Source organism: Excalfactoria chinensis, chromosome 1 (genome assembly GCF_039878825.1).
Source record: "Excalfactoria chinensis isolate bCotChi1 chromosome 1, bCotChi1.hap2, whole genome shotgun sequence".
Lineage (NCBI taxonomy): Eukaryota > Metazoa > Chordata > Aves > Galliformes > Phasianidae > Excalfactoria > Excalfactoria chinensis.
The window spans coordinates 48,968,258-48,982,031 of NC_092825.1; the positions used below are offsets into that span (position 1 = coordinate 48,968,258).

Genomic DNA, 13,774 nt, shown 5'->3' on the forward strand with positions numbered 1-13,774 from the left:
AGGTTATTCTTTCCTAGGCGTAGCACTCTGCACTTGCTCTTGATGAACCTCATCGGGTTCCTCTCCACCCATCTCTCCAGTCAGTCCAAGTCTTGCTGAATGGCAGCACAGCCTCCTGGTGCGTCAGCCACTCCTCCCAGCTTCATGTCATCAGCAAAACTGCTGAGGGTAAACCCTATCCCTTCATCCAGATTGTTGACAATGATATTGAACAGGACTGGGTCTGATAACGAGTCCTGGCATTGACAAACTCCACCCTCAATTTTCTGTCATCCGCAAATCTCTCTTTATGGAAGTAGGGAGCCCCTTAGAGAGGTATCCCCGTGTTAATGTGCAGCAAATCTCATCTTTATAGCTGGATCTGATGTCTGGCCTCATGCACACTGTATTCACCGGGCTTTTGTCTCGTTTTTGGCTCCTGCTTCCTCCCTTTTCCCCGCTCAGTTTCGAGACTTTGGAGATGGCCGCAGCGGGTGCCAAGAGGGAGGATGACATCACCTCTCCCTTTTCACACCTCTACTGTTTTGGCGTGCGTTTCCCCATCTGTTTCAGGCTCATTGCTCAGCACCAGCGGCTGGCTATACCCGCCTTCCCGCTCTCCCCAGCCCTGCCCTTTATGGGCCACAACGAAACCCCAATGCTTGCCGTCCCACCGCTACCAGAGCCCGACCCGAGCCCTGCCCGAACCGCCCCTCAGTCACAACGCTTCCGCCGGGGCGCTGCCCGGCGCCCACCCGGCGCGGGGCATTGTGGGGCCGGGTTGGCACAGCGCAGCGCCTTGTGGGAGCGGCTTGGCACGGCGCGGGGCGGCGGGGGAGGGGAGAGGAGGAAGCGGGGCTCGGCCGGGCCGCCAGCGGCCTCAGGGCTGGGCCGGGCCGGGGCGGGGCTTACGTCTGCCCGAGCGCCGCTAACAGCAGAGGGCGCGAGGCGCCGCCCCTCCCTCAACGGCCGCCCGCTTCCCTCAACGGCCACCTCTTTCCTCAAACGGCCGCCCGCTTCCTCGCCCTCGCCCCGCCGACGTCTCCTATTGGTGGTGACGGCCGCCAGTTCTCCCCCATTCGGCCTCTCTATTGGCTGAAAGGCGTCGTGGAGCGGGGCAGTGGGCGGTGCCTCAGCCCCGCGGCTCCTCCTCCCGGCCGGGCGCCTGGCAGTGCCGGTGAGCGAGAGGCGGTGGCGGCGGTGCCTGCGGGAGGAGCCGGCAGCGTGCAGACGCCACTCTCTCGCCGCCAGGAGCGCAGCGCGGCGCTTCCTCACCTTGCCGGAGCCTGGCTCAGGTAACCGCTGGGGTGTGCCGGGGGGGCGGGCGGGCTCTTTCCCTTCTTTCCTCGCGGAGCTCCGCGCCTCTTTGTCCGCCGGAGCGCTGCCCGTCCAGCCGAGTTGCGCGCCTTGCCGTGTTCTTTCCGGCCCGGCCGCGAGGAGCGCCTCGCTGCCCTCCCGCCCTGCCCGCTGCCCCTCGCCGTCTCCCGGCCCTCCCTCCCTCTCACCCCGGGGGCGGCCGCCCCTTCTCCTCTCCTCGCCCCGCCGTCCGCCCCTTGGAAATAACGGGAAGGGGAGAATGGGACCGCTTGGCAGCTGTCAGGGCTGCAGCCTGAGTCACGGGCTGCCCGTCCTCCCGCAGACATCGCGCTGGGCTTGGCTTCCGCCCTCACATCTCCACTTCCTCATTCGGTTGGGGCTGCAGAGTAAGGCCAGGAGGCAGAGGGAGGAGGGAGTGACAGGGCAAGATGAAGCTTGCAGCAGGAAGGCTTGCAGATAGCTCGCTCTCGCAGGCATCACCTCCGACGGGGTCGGAGCGGCGATCCTCCGCCTCTCGGTGATATCCCGGCAGGTGTGGGGAGGAACAAACCTCCCAGCCCCCCTCAGGAGTGGGTTTCCTCAGGCGGGGCGGCTTCTGCTCTGTCTAAACGTAGGGTGAAAGGAGCTGTGAGGGAATACCTCATTTCTGGTGGAGAAGCTTTCTGTGGGCTGTCTGTTAAACTCACTTTTCTTTTCCTCCTTACAGTTCCTCTCTTTGTCTCCTCAAGAAATACGGTGTTTTTCAGCTTTCCTCTTGTGTACCTTTTCCTTCTGCATTAAGTGTCCTGAGCCATGCTCTATAAGAGCATACTAAGAATGTTGGCTTTTCTCTTAGCTGAGTAGCTCTGTCAAAAATGCATCAACGTGCCAAGTAATGCATAAGAAAGTCATGCTTCAGACCTGGAGAGATATGGCAGGAGGTGGACTTTGACCTCCGCCTCGTTGTCTCTACCCTACGCTATAAAGAAATATAAATTAATCTGCACGGAGGCCGTTCAGCTGTGGCTTCAAAGGCTAAATTGCATGCCCTTAGCTCTCATATACATCTTCCTTCTGCAGACCTCAGTGTGGTGAAGTTTTAACTCCTGAATAGCAGCACTCTAATTGGTTGCTGCTTGTGCAAATGCTTTTGAAATTAGTCACCTGGTGACGATGTGGCTGGGTTCACTTATCCTTGGCGTTCCAGTGAAAATGGTAAACCACGACACAGATATTTATTGACTCATAGATGCAACTGTGGCTCTCTTTCCTGAAGCTGGAATGAGATAAGCAAATATTTTTGTTAACTGGAAAGTTGTAATGGGGAGGGGAGCGACTGATAAGTGAAACTGCGTTTGGCACAAAAGGGTTTCGAAGCTGTTCATCACAACCACCATCACCTGTACAAGCACAAGATCGTGCTGCTAACCTGACCTTGTAAAAATAACTACAGGGTGAAATCATGCAGCGGTTCCATGAAGCTCTGCGTCAGGTACAGGTGTTTAAATGGACACGTCCCTCTTCTTGAGAGCTATATTCCTTGTGCTTATTGGTAGCAGCTGATCTTGCTGGAGGTGGACAGGCAGAAGTTTCAGTGTCTTAAAGTTACCTGCGAAATTGCTAGTAGCTGATGGGAAAAGGTCAGAACTTCTTGTATTTTCTGTCTTGGCACCTTATTACGTGGTGGTTCTCTGCATGTGGAGTCATCTCTTGGATGATTGGTTGGTGGTGTTAAGTTTTGATTTGGAAGCTCTCCGATATCTTGAGACTTTAACCTCAAAGTTTGCTCTGTCAGGTAGCAAGAGTGGCTGTTTCTGTATAAACAAGGTGAAAGAATAGTTGGCTATCTATCCCAGAAGAATGGGTGTAGAAATGTAAGGCCTTTTATTGCACTTTGCACAGTTGGTGGGGATATTTCTACTATGGTTACATATGGTTTGGGGTTTTTTTTCTCTCTTTCAAGTTATTCCTGTAAGGGAAAAAAAAATCAGGGTGGTATCTTCATCTGCAAAGTAAAAGAAGGAATGATCTTACTGCATTTTTTTTCCCATTGGGTTCTCTCTCAGGTGCTTTTTGATATGCTTCACAAAACTTTAAGGCCGCTGGCTTGAAGCACTGTACCTGAATTTAAATGAATCATTAATAAGTGCTCTAATAACAGATACAATTAAATGTCTGGCAGAGGTGTAGAGGAGGGATGAAAAGGATTTCTTCCATGGGAGGCTGAAGTGACTTGTGTTGTCCCTCGGGTTACCTTGGTGGGTTTCTGTTTCTAGTTGAGTTCGGTGCTGCAGGTGCTTAAATTCTTCCTGGCAGTACTTGGCACTGCAAGTATTCCTTCAGATATGCAGAGAGCTTTAGCACCACAGCAGGCTAACTTCAGAACCTGAGCCATTATTATCTTAGCAGGTATGCTAAAAAAGTGCTGTACAAAATGTATGTTATAACTAATAATTCCCAGGTTAGCTCTCTGTTCTGGGAGCTTCAAGTAGTCTGCTTGTGCCCAGAAGCTCAGGGTTTGTTCTGTTAATCCCAGGATGCTAAACGGCTGGGAGAGGGCACGTATTGTAGGTGTTCTGGTTTCCCAGCCCATTTTGGAGTTTTACGTGCCTTTTGCTGGAAGGAATGATTCTGTACCTTTAAGTCTGGAAATCTGATGGCTGTTCTGCTTGAGCCCGGTGTCTTGACCACACTGATACATTCGTGTGGCTGCAATAGGGTGAGTTTGTGAGCGGACCCACTGGAGGTACAGGAACTCTTGTGGTTAATGCAAGATCTACCAAAAGGGGAAGTGTTAGTTCAGGTTGTTTTTACCTCCCACCCTGTGTGCCGCATTTGCTTTCTTGCATCGTGACTTCAAGTTATTGGGTAACATATTGAAACTAGCTGATGACTAAAGTGTACTGTGGAGGCCTGGAGTTAGAGTGCACATCTACTAAGAGGTTTCCAGACCTTTAGTGTATATGTATAGGGCTTAAATATGGTTTTGTATGTTTGACTCAAAAATGCACTTGGTGCCCTCTAACATTGTTCAGATTTTTAATTTCTTCTATGAATATTTTTTGTCTTTGTTTTCCTAGCTAGTAATTGAGGCACAGCTGTTTGCATGTTAAGTAGAGAAATTGTGTGCCTGACGTTAAGTCTTTTGTGGGTTGGAACAAAGCTATAATAGCATAGGATTGCCTACAGCAGCATTGTTTTTGCTGGCAGTCGCTCTAGCTCAGTGGTGGCTTGGTGACCTTGTACCTTAAATTTCAGTTAAAGCACATCATGGCTCTAATTGAGTTTTCTGGTGTAGAAAGATATGGAAATTAGTAACCTGATTTAAAAAGGGTATGAGGAGACAAAAACACGCATGCAACTTCTGCCCTGGAAGCTAATGCAAATGGGTGTTGTCCAACTAAATGAAATGCATTGGCTTACAAGTTCCTCTTAATTTCATACCAGTGCTTAATTATGGTTTAGTCCTCTTGCATTTTTTTTTTTAGCGGCTGTGAGAACTTGTTCTGAACACCTGAAGTGGTAATCTCAATGCTGATTGGTCTTGCTGTGCCAGGTTCCTGTAGCAATTAAACACCTTCCCACCAGACTCCAACCCAGTGTTGTTCAGCATAATGCATTAGGTCTCCGGTTATGGCCTTTCAGTCTGTGTTTGGTACCACGTGCTTTCTCTCTGAGCATCCTACAAAGTCTGAAGAACCCTTGGTGTCCATGGTTTTCCATAATGGAACTGCCATTGAATTCACTGGATGGGGAGCCAAGCACTGCAGTCGTGTCATTTTTAAACACAGCAAAGAGGAAATGGTAAAATTGATCTAACATACTTGTCTACTGCAAGTTGTTTCTTAACAAGTATTACAAATGCACTGCTGTTGGATGCAGAAAGGCGTAATAAAATAGAATTCTGCATGCTGTGGTTTGACTCTGTGACCTCTTTATGAAATGTGTACCTCTAGAGGTTTGTACACAGGGCTTGGATTCTGCTTGTCTTCATGACTGCAGGTTTAAATTTCTCTTTAATACATGTATACTGACTCTTCAGAGAGCAGTAAATAAAACCACATGGATGAGTGATTTCAGTAAACTCAAGCTAATAATCAATATGTATTGAGGGAAGCTGAACTTGGAAACTTGTATCGTAAAGTCTGTGTAACTGATGAATACATCTATTCATCAAGAGCTACCATTTTAATGAGCCTCGGCAGGAAAACTATTGTGATATATGCCTCAATGCTGAACTGAAGTTCTCATTTAAACTAAAGCGAAGTAGACATTTAGGCTGGTAAGAAAAGAGGTTCTGAGAAATACAGCAGCTTGGCTTTGATAATTCTGTGTGCGGTCAAGCATTTTTTTTCTGCTGGGCTGCTTCCTGTTTAAAATATAAGACTTAAAGCATGCTCTTGTAATAGTTTACTTCCCGTTTAATTGTCTGTAGTGATCAGAGTACTGCATTCGTCTCTGTTTTTCTTTTAAGGTCAAGACTTGAGCAGCTCACTTGAATGTAGGCTCCCCTAATCAGCCTTGGAGGTACAGAAGATTTGACTTCAACCAAATTGGAATATCTCCAATACTCAGTGCAGCTGGTCTCATTAGCACACAGAGTTGATCCAAGTAGTCATGAAAAAGAGAAGCACTGAATTACACTTAGACAAAACTCCAACCAAAAGTTCATTTTTGGTGGTTTCAGTCTTTTTTTTTCCCCAAAATGTGACTTAAAGCAACCTGCTATAATAATTTGTAGGTACGTTTTTAGGCAGTAAACTCACACTGGCAAGGACTGTCATGTTTCAGGTAATGCTTGCCATTTAGGGCAAGAGAATTTGATCATAATGTTCTCAGAATCAATAAAATGGATTATTTGGAGACAAATGACTGCAAAAAGAACTAATCAACAGAGGATTTTTTTAATTGATAGACTTGTAGAACTTAAGTATATTCGAAGCAATGTGTAATGCTGAAAGGTAGGAACTTGGCAACGAGTACTGAATGAAAATCTGAAGTCATCAGAATGAACTGGATGAGGAGGTTCTTAGTGGAGCACTTGGAGTCATTTTGTTGATGAGTTAGATTGATTTCTAACCCTTTTGTTGTTGTGTTTTTTTTTCTGTAGATGTTGAAGCCAGACTGCATTCTTCTTCTTTGGCTTAGTTGTTCATAGTTTAAAATGCAGAGGAGGCTGTGTACATTTCTTGTTCTTTTTTTGAGTGGCGCTTGTGTGCGTTTTCAGACTTAACGGGCGCAAAAAAACTGTTTAAACCATGACTTAAAGTTTGTTACTTAAACTGGTTCTCGTAGTTTTCGTCTTGTGGGTTAAATACAGCACGAATGTTAATAGCAGATACTGAAGTCTTTGACCTCTTGTCATGCAGTAAAATATGCCGAGTTATTTTAATGGCCCTTCCCAAGTCAAAGTTTTGCTTAGATGAACTTGAGCTTAACGCAGTACATGATGGGAAATGTAAAATGAGAATGCACAAATGTGATGAGGCAGGCGATTAGTCATCATTTTAAAGCGAGACTGTCAGTTTATTAGACAAAATGGTGTAATTCTTAAGAACTGTATATTTGCATATTGACCAGATAGAGCTGCCATATACGTGTGCATAGTCTGGTTATTGTCTTCATCCACATAGTAGCGGGTGTTAGTCTTTTACATGTTTTTTTTTAGGAAAAAAAACTACATATCAGCAGATTTTCGTTGTATTATACTCCTAAAAACTTAACGTAGATGTAACTTATAAATATTACCACATCGTGTGATACCATTTTTATCACCTCCAGTAATGGCTCGCTGCTGCTTGTGTAGATAAGGGGAAGAATACAGGTTGATCTGAATCGGCTGCAATGCTTCAGTGTGTCTGGTCGTGGAGAGTGCTGCTAATTGTGGTAGCAACACATGAAACAGTTCTGCTCCTGCATGATCACTATTTCCTGAACTTGTTTTTGTCTTCTTAGAGCAGAAAGCAAAACAGTGCTGGAAACTTCCTGATCACACGTGCCTCCTTTTATTGGGAGAGTGGAATGGCAAAGTGTGTGAGTCCCTGGTGAGGACAGGAGAATTTCTTGTTTTTTTTCCCTAAAAATCTATTTTCCTCCCATGCTGGAGCAAGAGGGGAGAGAATGAAGTGTTCCTTGTGGCCACTGTTGTAACAGTTCAGATTAGATTCCTGCTTTACGTGCCCTTCTCGCACTAACTGCACATTGAAAGCCAAAAGCCTTTATGTCCTTTCTTACAAAAATCAGTGCTCCAGGAGGGCACAGTTGGGTGAATTCTAAAGTAAGAGAGATCCTTGTGAAAGGTTGATATATTTGATGCTTTGGGAAGGAAGCGTGGGTCAGGACAAAGCAAACTAACCAGAAAATGAGCATGAGGCTGAGCAATGCAGGACAGGCACTCTGCATCAGAGGGCATTCTCTAGGACGGTGGTTATGATGGAGGTGGTTATGATGGAGGGCTAAGCAGGGAGCTGTGAAGCTGTGAAATACCTTGGTTGAAATGAGGAAATGTTTCCTTCCTGGTGTTTCAGAGCTTTCACTAAATAAGTATATGATCAAGAAAGCTGTTTTCATCCTGACCTCCTTCACCCATCATGAAGCTTAAAGCTGTGTAACTTCTCTTTCCGTGTAGGAGTTGTACTTGTGTTCAAGGAAGTGTCACTGTCCTGTCTTCCTGCTACCACCTCAAAGACTGCCATCACACACAGGAGTGGGTCCTCTTAATCGCTCCCTGCTAGCTGGACTAGTTGCAGATCTAATTTGGACCCTGCAGAGATGGCTGACTTCCCCATGCTAGGCTTTTTGCCTACCATGCTGTTGTTAATGGTGAAGGAGACTATCTGAAACAGGGAAGAAAGTGTGAGATGTAGCAGCAGGAGGCTGTTCGGACATGGCCGTGGTTTTGCTCAGCAGGTTGAGTTGTGAACGTCTAGAAAAGCTTGGTTCTCACTGCAGTGTAAAAATAACCCTTTAAAAAATGTCTTGCCAGACGTATTTGCAGGGTTTCTTGGTTCTTTCTGGTGAGATCAGGAAGAAAATTGTTTTTACCAGTGTTGAGACCAAAGCAAGTTTTCTGCTTAATGGAAGTGAGAGTAATTGTTCCTGGCAGATAACTCAGTCTTAGCCATGTATGTGCTAACTGTCTGTATCTAAAAGACTGGACTGGAGTCATATATATATATATATATGAATTTATCCCTGTCTTCTGACTAGGTATAATTTATTCCTTGTTCCACCTGGAGTTGACAGAGGTGATAGAGAGTGCTAATTGTTATAAAGCTGTCTATTAGCAGAACGGCTTTGTACTTCAGTGCTTCTGAGAGCTCTTGGCAGATAGCTATTTATCCTTAAATCAGAATATTAGGGAAGGGACGGAAAGTGACTCTGAGATAACAAGGACAGGCTGAAACTTTCCAAACTCTCTCCCCTTCTCTCATGAGATGTCCCTGGGGAATTCTGCATGCCCGATCAGAACTTTTGCAGGCCATTATGCTGCCTGAAAACAAGTCTTCCAGCAAAACAGCTTGAACAGCAGGGATGGGCCGCAGTCCGCTGAACTACAGCCGTCTCCTTAAGTGGGATTACTTTGCTGAGTGGTCACGAAGAATGCGTTCTCCCCCGGAATGTTTTCCTTGTGGGCACACTGTCTCTGGAAGAGGAATTCTCTCCTCTGCTGAGAAGGCATGTACTGTACATGCACTAATGAGAAACAACAGTTGCAGAAAGTGTATTATGCAGGATTGTAAACTTGGAATATTTATTCAAAGTGAATAGGGTTGGGTGGCAGCCAGCCTAGCTTTGTCATGCTAAAGACTGGACTTGAAATTAACTGGAGGCCTGCCCTCCCCCTCCGTAAACCAGTGCTTGGGGTGTTTAAACAACTGCACAGGCTTCAGAGAACTGGTTCGCTTTATTGGTGCCGTGTTCGTTGTAATATGCCTTTGTATCTCACTGCAGTAATTAAAACACAGGGTAGTATAACTCAGGGATGCTCAGTGTGGACATATTTGCCCGTAACCTACAGATTAAGTGTTTTTATGGCATGCAGCACAGTTGCCCAGGAGCTTTTCTGTGTGTGTGTAGTTTGTGGTGAAAACTTGTGTTATTCCATTTTTTGCTGCTTGGTACCCAAGCTTAGCTTGTTCAGATCCGCATTAATTTACATTACATCCATGTGTGCTTAGTTTGTAGCTTCTGATTGTAGTGTGAATCTAATCTTGTTCTTTTCTTAAAGAGTGGAAAAGGTGACTACTAACCTGGCATGTAAGGACAATGTCTTACTTGTGTAGGGCTTTGTGGTGTTTGCAATTTGCCGTGAAAAGTCCCAGCTTCACAGAGCAAACCTCCTGTGTCAGCTGTTATAGTAGAATGTGCAAGTGCTGCCTCATGCATACCAGAAAAGTGTTGCTTGACAGCTGATGAAAAGAACTGGATATGAAGAAATTGAGAAACTTATTCTGTGTTTGTTCTGATGATGCCTGCCAGCTACCTCTAGGCCACCTGGAAGAGGCAGAATTCCTTTCAGATCCTTTCTTCCATCTTGCAGCATGTGGTCTGGTCGGTAGGTCACTCCTGAGTAATACAAGTGTTGCTTCTGCAGTAGATATTTAGATACTTTCCTTCTTCATTCTTGGAACCCTTGGAGCTTAGAGAGAAAGTATTTCAGTGTTCTACCTTGTGTTCAGCTTATGGTAATAAACATGGTAGCTGGCAAGTCTGGGCAGCACTACAGTCAAACTGAATGTGCAACAATAATTGCCAGCAATCTGCATTCCAGTTATGAAATAAAGCTTTCAACAATGCATTGTGTGCGTCAGAATGTGACTTGAGAGGAAAGAAGTGAACTGCAGTAAGCCTAATAGCAACCATTATGAATCCCAAGTAAAGCTGAACTAGAAGAAATGAGAGTGTATGGCGGCTCAGCGTGCTGAACAACAAGGGTAAGTGTAGCTGACTGCCTCTGCAGCTCAGTAGGTTGTCTGAGGGAGTATTAATTGTGAATTTGCATACTTGCCTGATGTATTCCCCCAATGGAGTAGCTGAAATTTATAATTCCTGAGCTTTCTATTGAAGAATCAGGTACTGGTGTGTCGCAGTGTACTGGACTTGAGAAATGGGTAGATATAAGCAGTCCATCAGGCTCAGCTGCATGACAACTTTTCCCCTTCCCTTCCTCCCTCCTCCCCAGCAAACCATCACCCTTGGTGATTCAGGCTTCTTTTCTTATATAGGTGTTAGCACAAACTACTCTGACTTGTAAATAACAAACTTCACAGTTTTCCTTCCCTTTGGCATCCTGGTAGGTGAAGCAGAGAAGTGTCTGTCTAGCACATTCTAAGCAGATGAGAGCTAAGCAGTTTCTTAGTGAATCCAAGGGAATTAATCTGTTTGGGGGTGAGTCTGTCCTGCACATCCTACTTGTTGCACTTTCTCCAACTGTTTCTGTTTCTTCTGACTGAAGAAAGTGAAATAGTTGAGTTTGCAAAGGTAATTCAAGTATTATCTGTTCAGATTGTATGTGTAATGAGGATTTCTGGCATAAGAATGTTACTGATCAAACTCAGTTGGAATCACCAGCTTCTCGGTGCCAGGTTATTTTTAAACGCTGTGTATTAACAAAGGATCAAGTTTCTTCACTGAGGAAAGTTGAGCTGTATTTGAAATGGAACTATAAGTGACTGCTAATGCTGTAGTTTTCTAGCATAAAAGTTGTGTGCCTGTAGAAAAAGGTGTACATTCCTGCACTCTGTGAAAGGGCTTCTTGTGCTGTGGGCTCTTGTGTCACAACCTGCTAAAGGTAAGCCAGTGTGAAAAACAGCATGGAAACTTTGTTCCTGAAATGCTTCAAAGATGTATGAAAAATAAAGGGTTGTTTGTTTAAATGTGTTTGCATTGCTATTTATTGTTCATTCTTTTCATCACCTTCATCTTAAGGGTAGTACCAAAGGGCATCGAATGAGCTGGGGGGAGTACACAGAAAACTCTTATAACGGCATCTTACTGGTGGATATGAAGCAGAAGAGCTTTTCTCTTACCTACTTACGTGCTCTTCTGACCATATTATGCTTACAGCTACAGCCCTTACTTCCATAGCTTAACATAACACAAGCTCATCTTACTGAACAAGTGGTTTAGTCCTAGAAGCAGCAATTCTGTGGCTGCTGACAGACTTAAATGGTGTAGGGGTGGAATAATGCAAATGGTTCTGGAAAACTGAATTGCAAACAGATAGCATGATGTGCTTTTAGTGCTTGCAAAACACTAATTCAAATTCAAAGGAGAAGAACTTTAGCACAGACAGCTTTTAGACCTTTCAAAGCTGGCAAGGTGTATTTCTAGACTTTTGTGGAATACTCGATGCCTTAGGTAGGGAGAGAAGTGAGTGCCGTGTCTCCTAATTGGAGCCTTACAGCTATGAAAGTGTAGCAAAGGCCAAGGCAAACTTGTGTCCATATGATGAATCAAATTAGGGTTTTGGGTAGTTCTGCCTAGTTCAAAGGGAATGCTCAGCATTTTAACTTGAAGCCAGCATTTAGTTTATTCATCTCAGAAGAATCTGCGGGAAAATGTGTAAGTAAAGGTTTCTCGTAATTCTTTTAAGATTGGCTTATATATTGATGATGTCTGAGTCTCCTCCTACTCAGGACCATAGAGATCACTTTTTCCTTCTTGTGTAACTCCATGGCTTCTTTCTGACAGCTATGGAGCTAGTGAAATAGGGTAAGAACCTCATTTGGCGCCTGAAATATGGAAAACAAGCTATGTTTGAGCAGCTTGTTCTCCAGACTGCTGGGAAACACAACAAGAGCACGCTGGGTTAATAGGGAAGTGACTCTGGAATTTCATTTTTGGAAACAATACTAGGAAGGAGGCATTTAAACTGAAAACAAGGATGGTCCATGTCTTCCTTCTGTATTTTTGTGTCTATTACCTGTAGACTGGTATTGCGGCAAAAACAATATTGTTAGCAATATGCTCATTTGACAGTTGCACAATAGCCGGGTGAAGATAAATGTTCATTCCCCACGTAATTATCTACACCCCAAGTGCAAACTACTGGGCAAACAAATTGCTTCCTAATTTGTTCCTAAAATGGTCATGACTTGTGTTCAGCAGGGCTGTCGTTGAGTTGCAGTTCATTGGTCTGACCGACTGACTGTCCCTTGAGGAGTTCATAGAAATGCTCCATGAAACACATGATAAACTTGGAAGATAAGTTCTGGAGACCACGAGACAGAACTTGCTGAATCTGATTCCTCTGTTGGTTCTGTACTTGTGGACAAAACCAACTCAATGGTTAGAGCTTAGAGGCCCTGTGGGGTAGAAGTCAGCCATGAGAGGAGCGCTAATACCATGTTATTGCAGCATGACCCTCCAGTGCTTTAGTTTTGGTACCTCAGGGTTCTTCTGTTGTGGGCTACTTTGAGATGGTGAATTGAGAGTAAGGCTGTTTCCTGCTGCCCTGCACTAGTTTAATTCTCAAGTGCGTTTGAAGTCTGAGGTGCACAAGGTCTTCTAACCTTGCTATTTAGTAGTACAGCCATAAAACAAACACCCAAAACAAAAACAACCCAACCCTTGGTGTTTGGTGAGATTTTAGAACAGCTGTGTTTGGCCATTTATCATCTTACTTGGATAGCTGTTGTTTTGAGCACTGATAACGAAAGGATAGATGCTCTGTGCGGTGATTCTTTAGGGGCTGAAGAATGCAGTCTTGCAGTTACTGAAACATTTCAGGACTTCTCCTGTAAGGAGACTTGACTCACCTCCCTGTAGCTATTTTCTTAGTTCTTTTAGGATCTAGAGCTGGCTGGGAGTACCTCCTGAAAGGGTTCTCGTGGTCTGATCTATATTTCTTATCTAAAAAGAACCATTCTTTATCCCAGCACAAATCTCCAAGGTGTGTTGACTGCACGTACTTTAACAGTAAGGTGGTGAGGGCTGTGTTTCAGTGTAATGCAGGACACTTGAGGCAGCTGGTTACTTAGGATTCCTCAGGAAATGATGAAACCGAATTTAGCTGAAGCATTCTGCCTCTGTGTCCTGCCTGATTATAGCCAAAAAAGGCAACCAGTTAGAATTTTGGGAGTTGCAAAGGCAGGAAACTGTGTAATGGAGGGTAGAGCACAGCTGCTGCCTTGCCAAACCTGATACAACTCTAGACACAATTGAATACTTATTTCCTTTATTTTACTTCTTCTTCTTCTTTTTTTTTCTCTTTTTTTTTTCCCCCTCTTTTCCTCCTCTCCCTTCTTTTAACCCTTTGACCACAGGAGACACTGCAGTGTCACAGACTCTCAAAAGTCTTTAGACTTCGCTGTTTCCCACTTGCTTTGTCAGGCAAGCAAGAGGGCTTGCAGCTCTCTTGACAAATGAGTGTTTCATGGTGAGCTCCTGATATCTGCACCGCATGTCTGAGTCAAATCTTGTTGTTGTGTTCTCATCCAATTCTGGATTTTCAATAAGAACATGAAAAGCCAAGGAGGTGGAATGGCTCTGGGAA

General features: G+C 44.9%; 1 protein-coding gene across 1 annotated transcript in view; it reads left to right on the forward strand.

Moving 5' to 3' along the window:
- The first annotated feature begins 1,137 nt into the window (after positions 1–1,137).
- The window catches only part of MYH9 (myosin heavy chain 9), a 67,073-nt gene continuing 54,436 nt past the window's right edge, over positions 1,138–13,774 (forward strand). The window contains exon 1 of the mRNA XM_072329568.1: positions 1,138–1,274. The gene's annotated coding sequence lies outside the window, so the exon portion shown is untranslated. The remainder of the gene's footprint in view (positions 1,275–13,774) is intronic.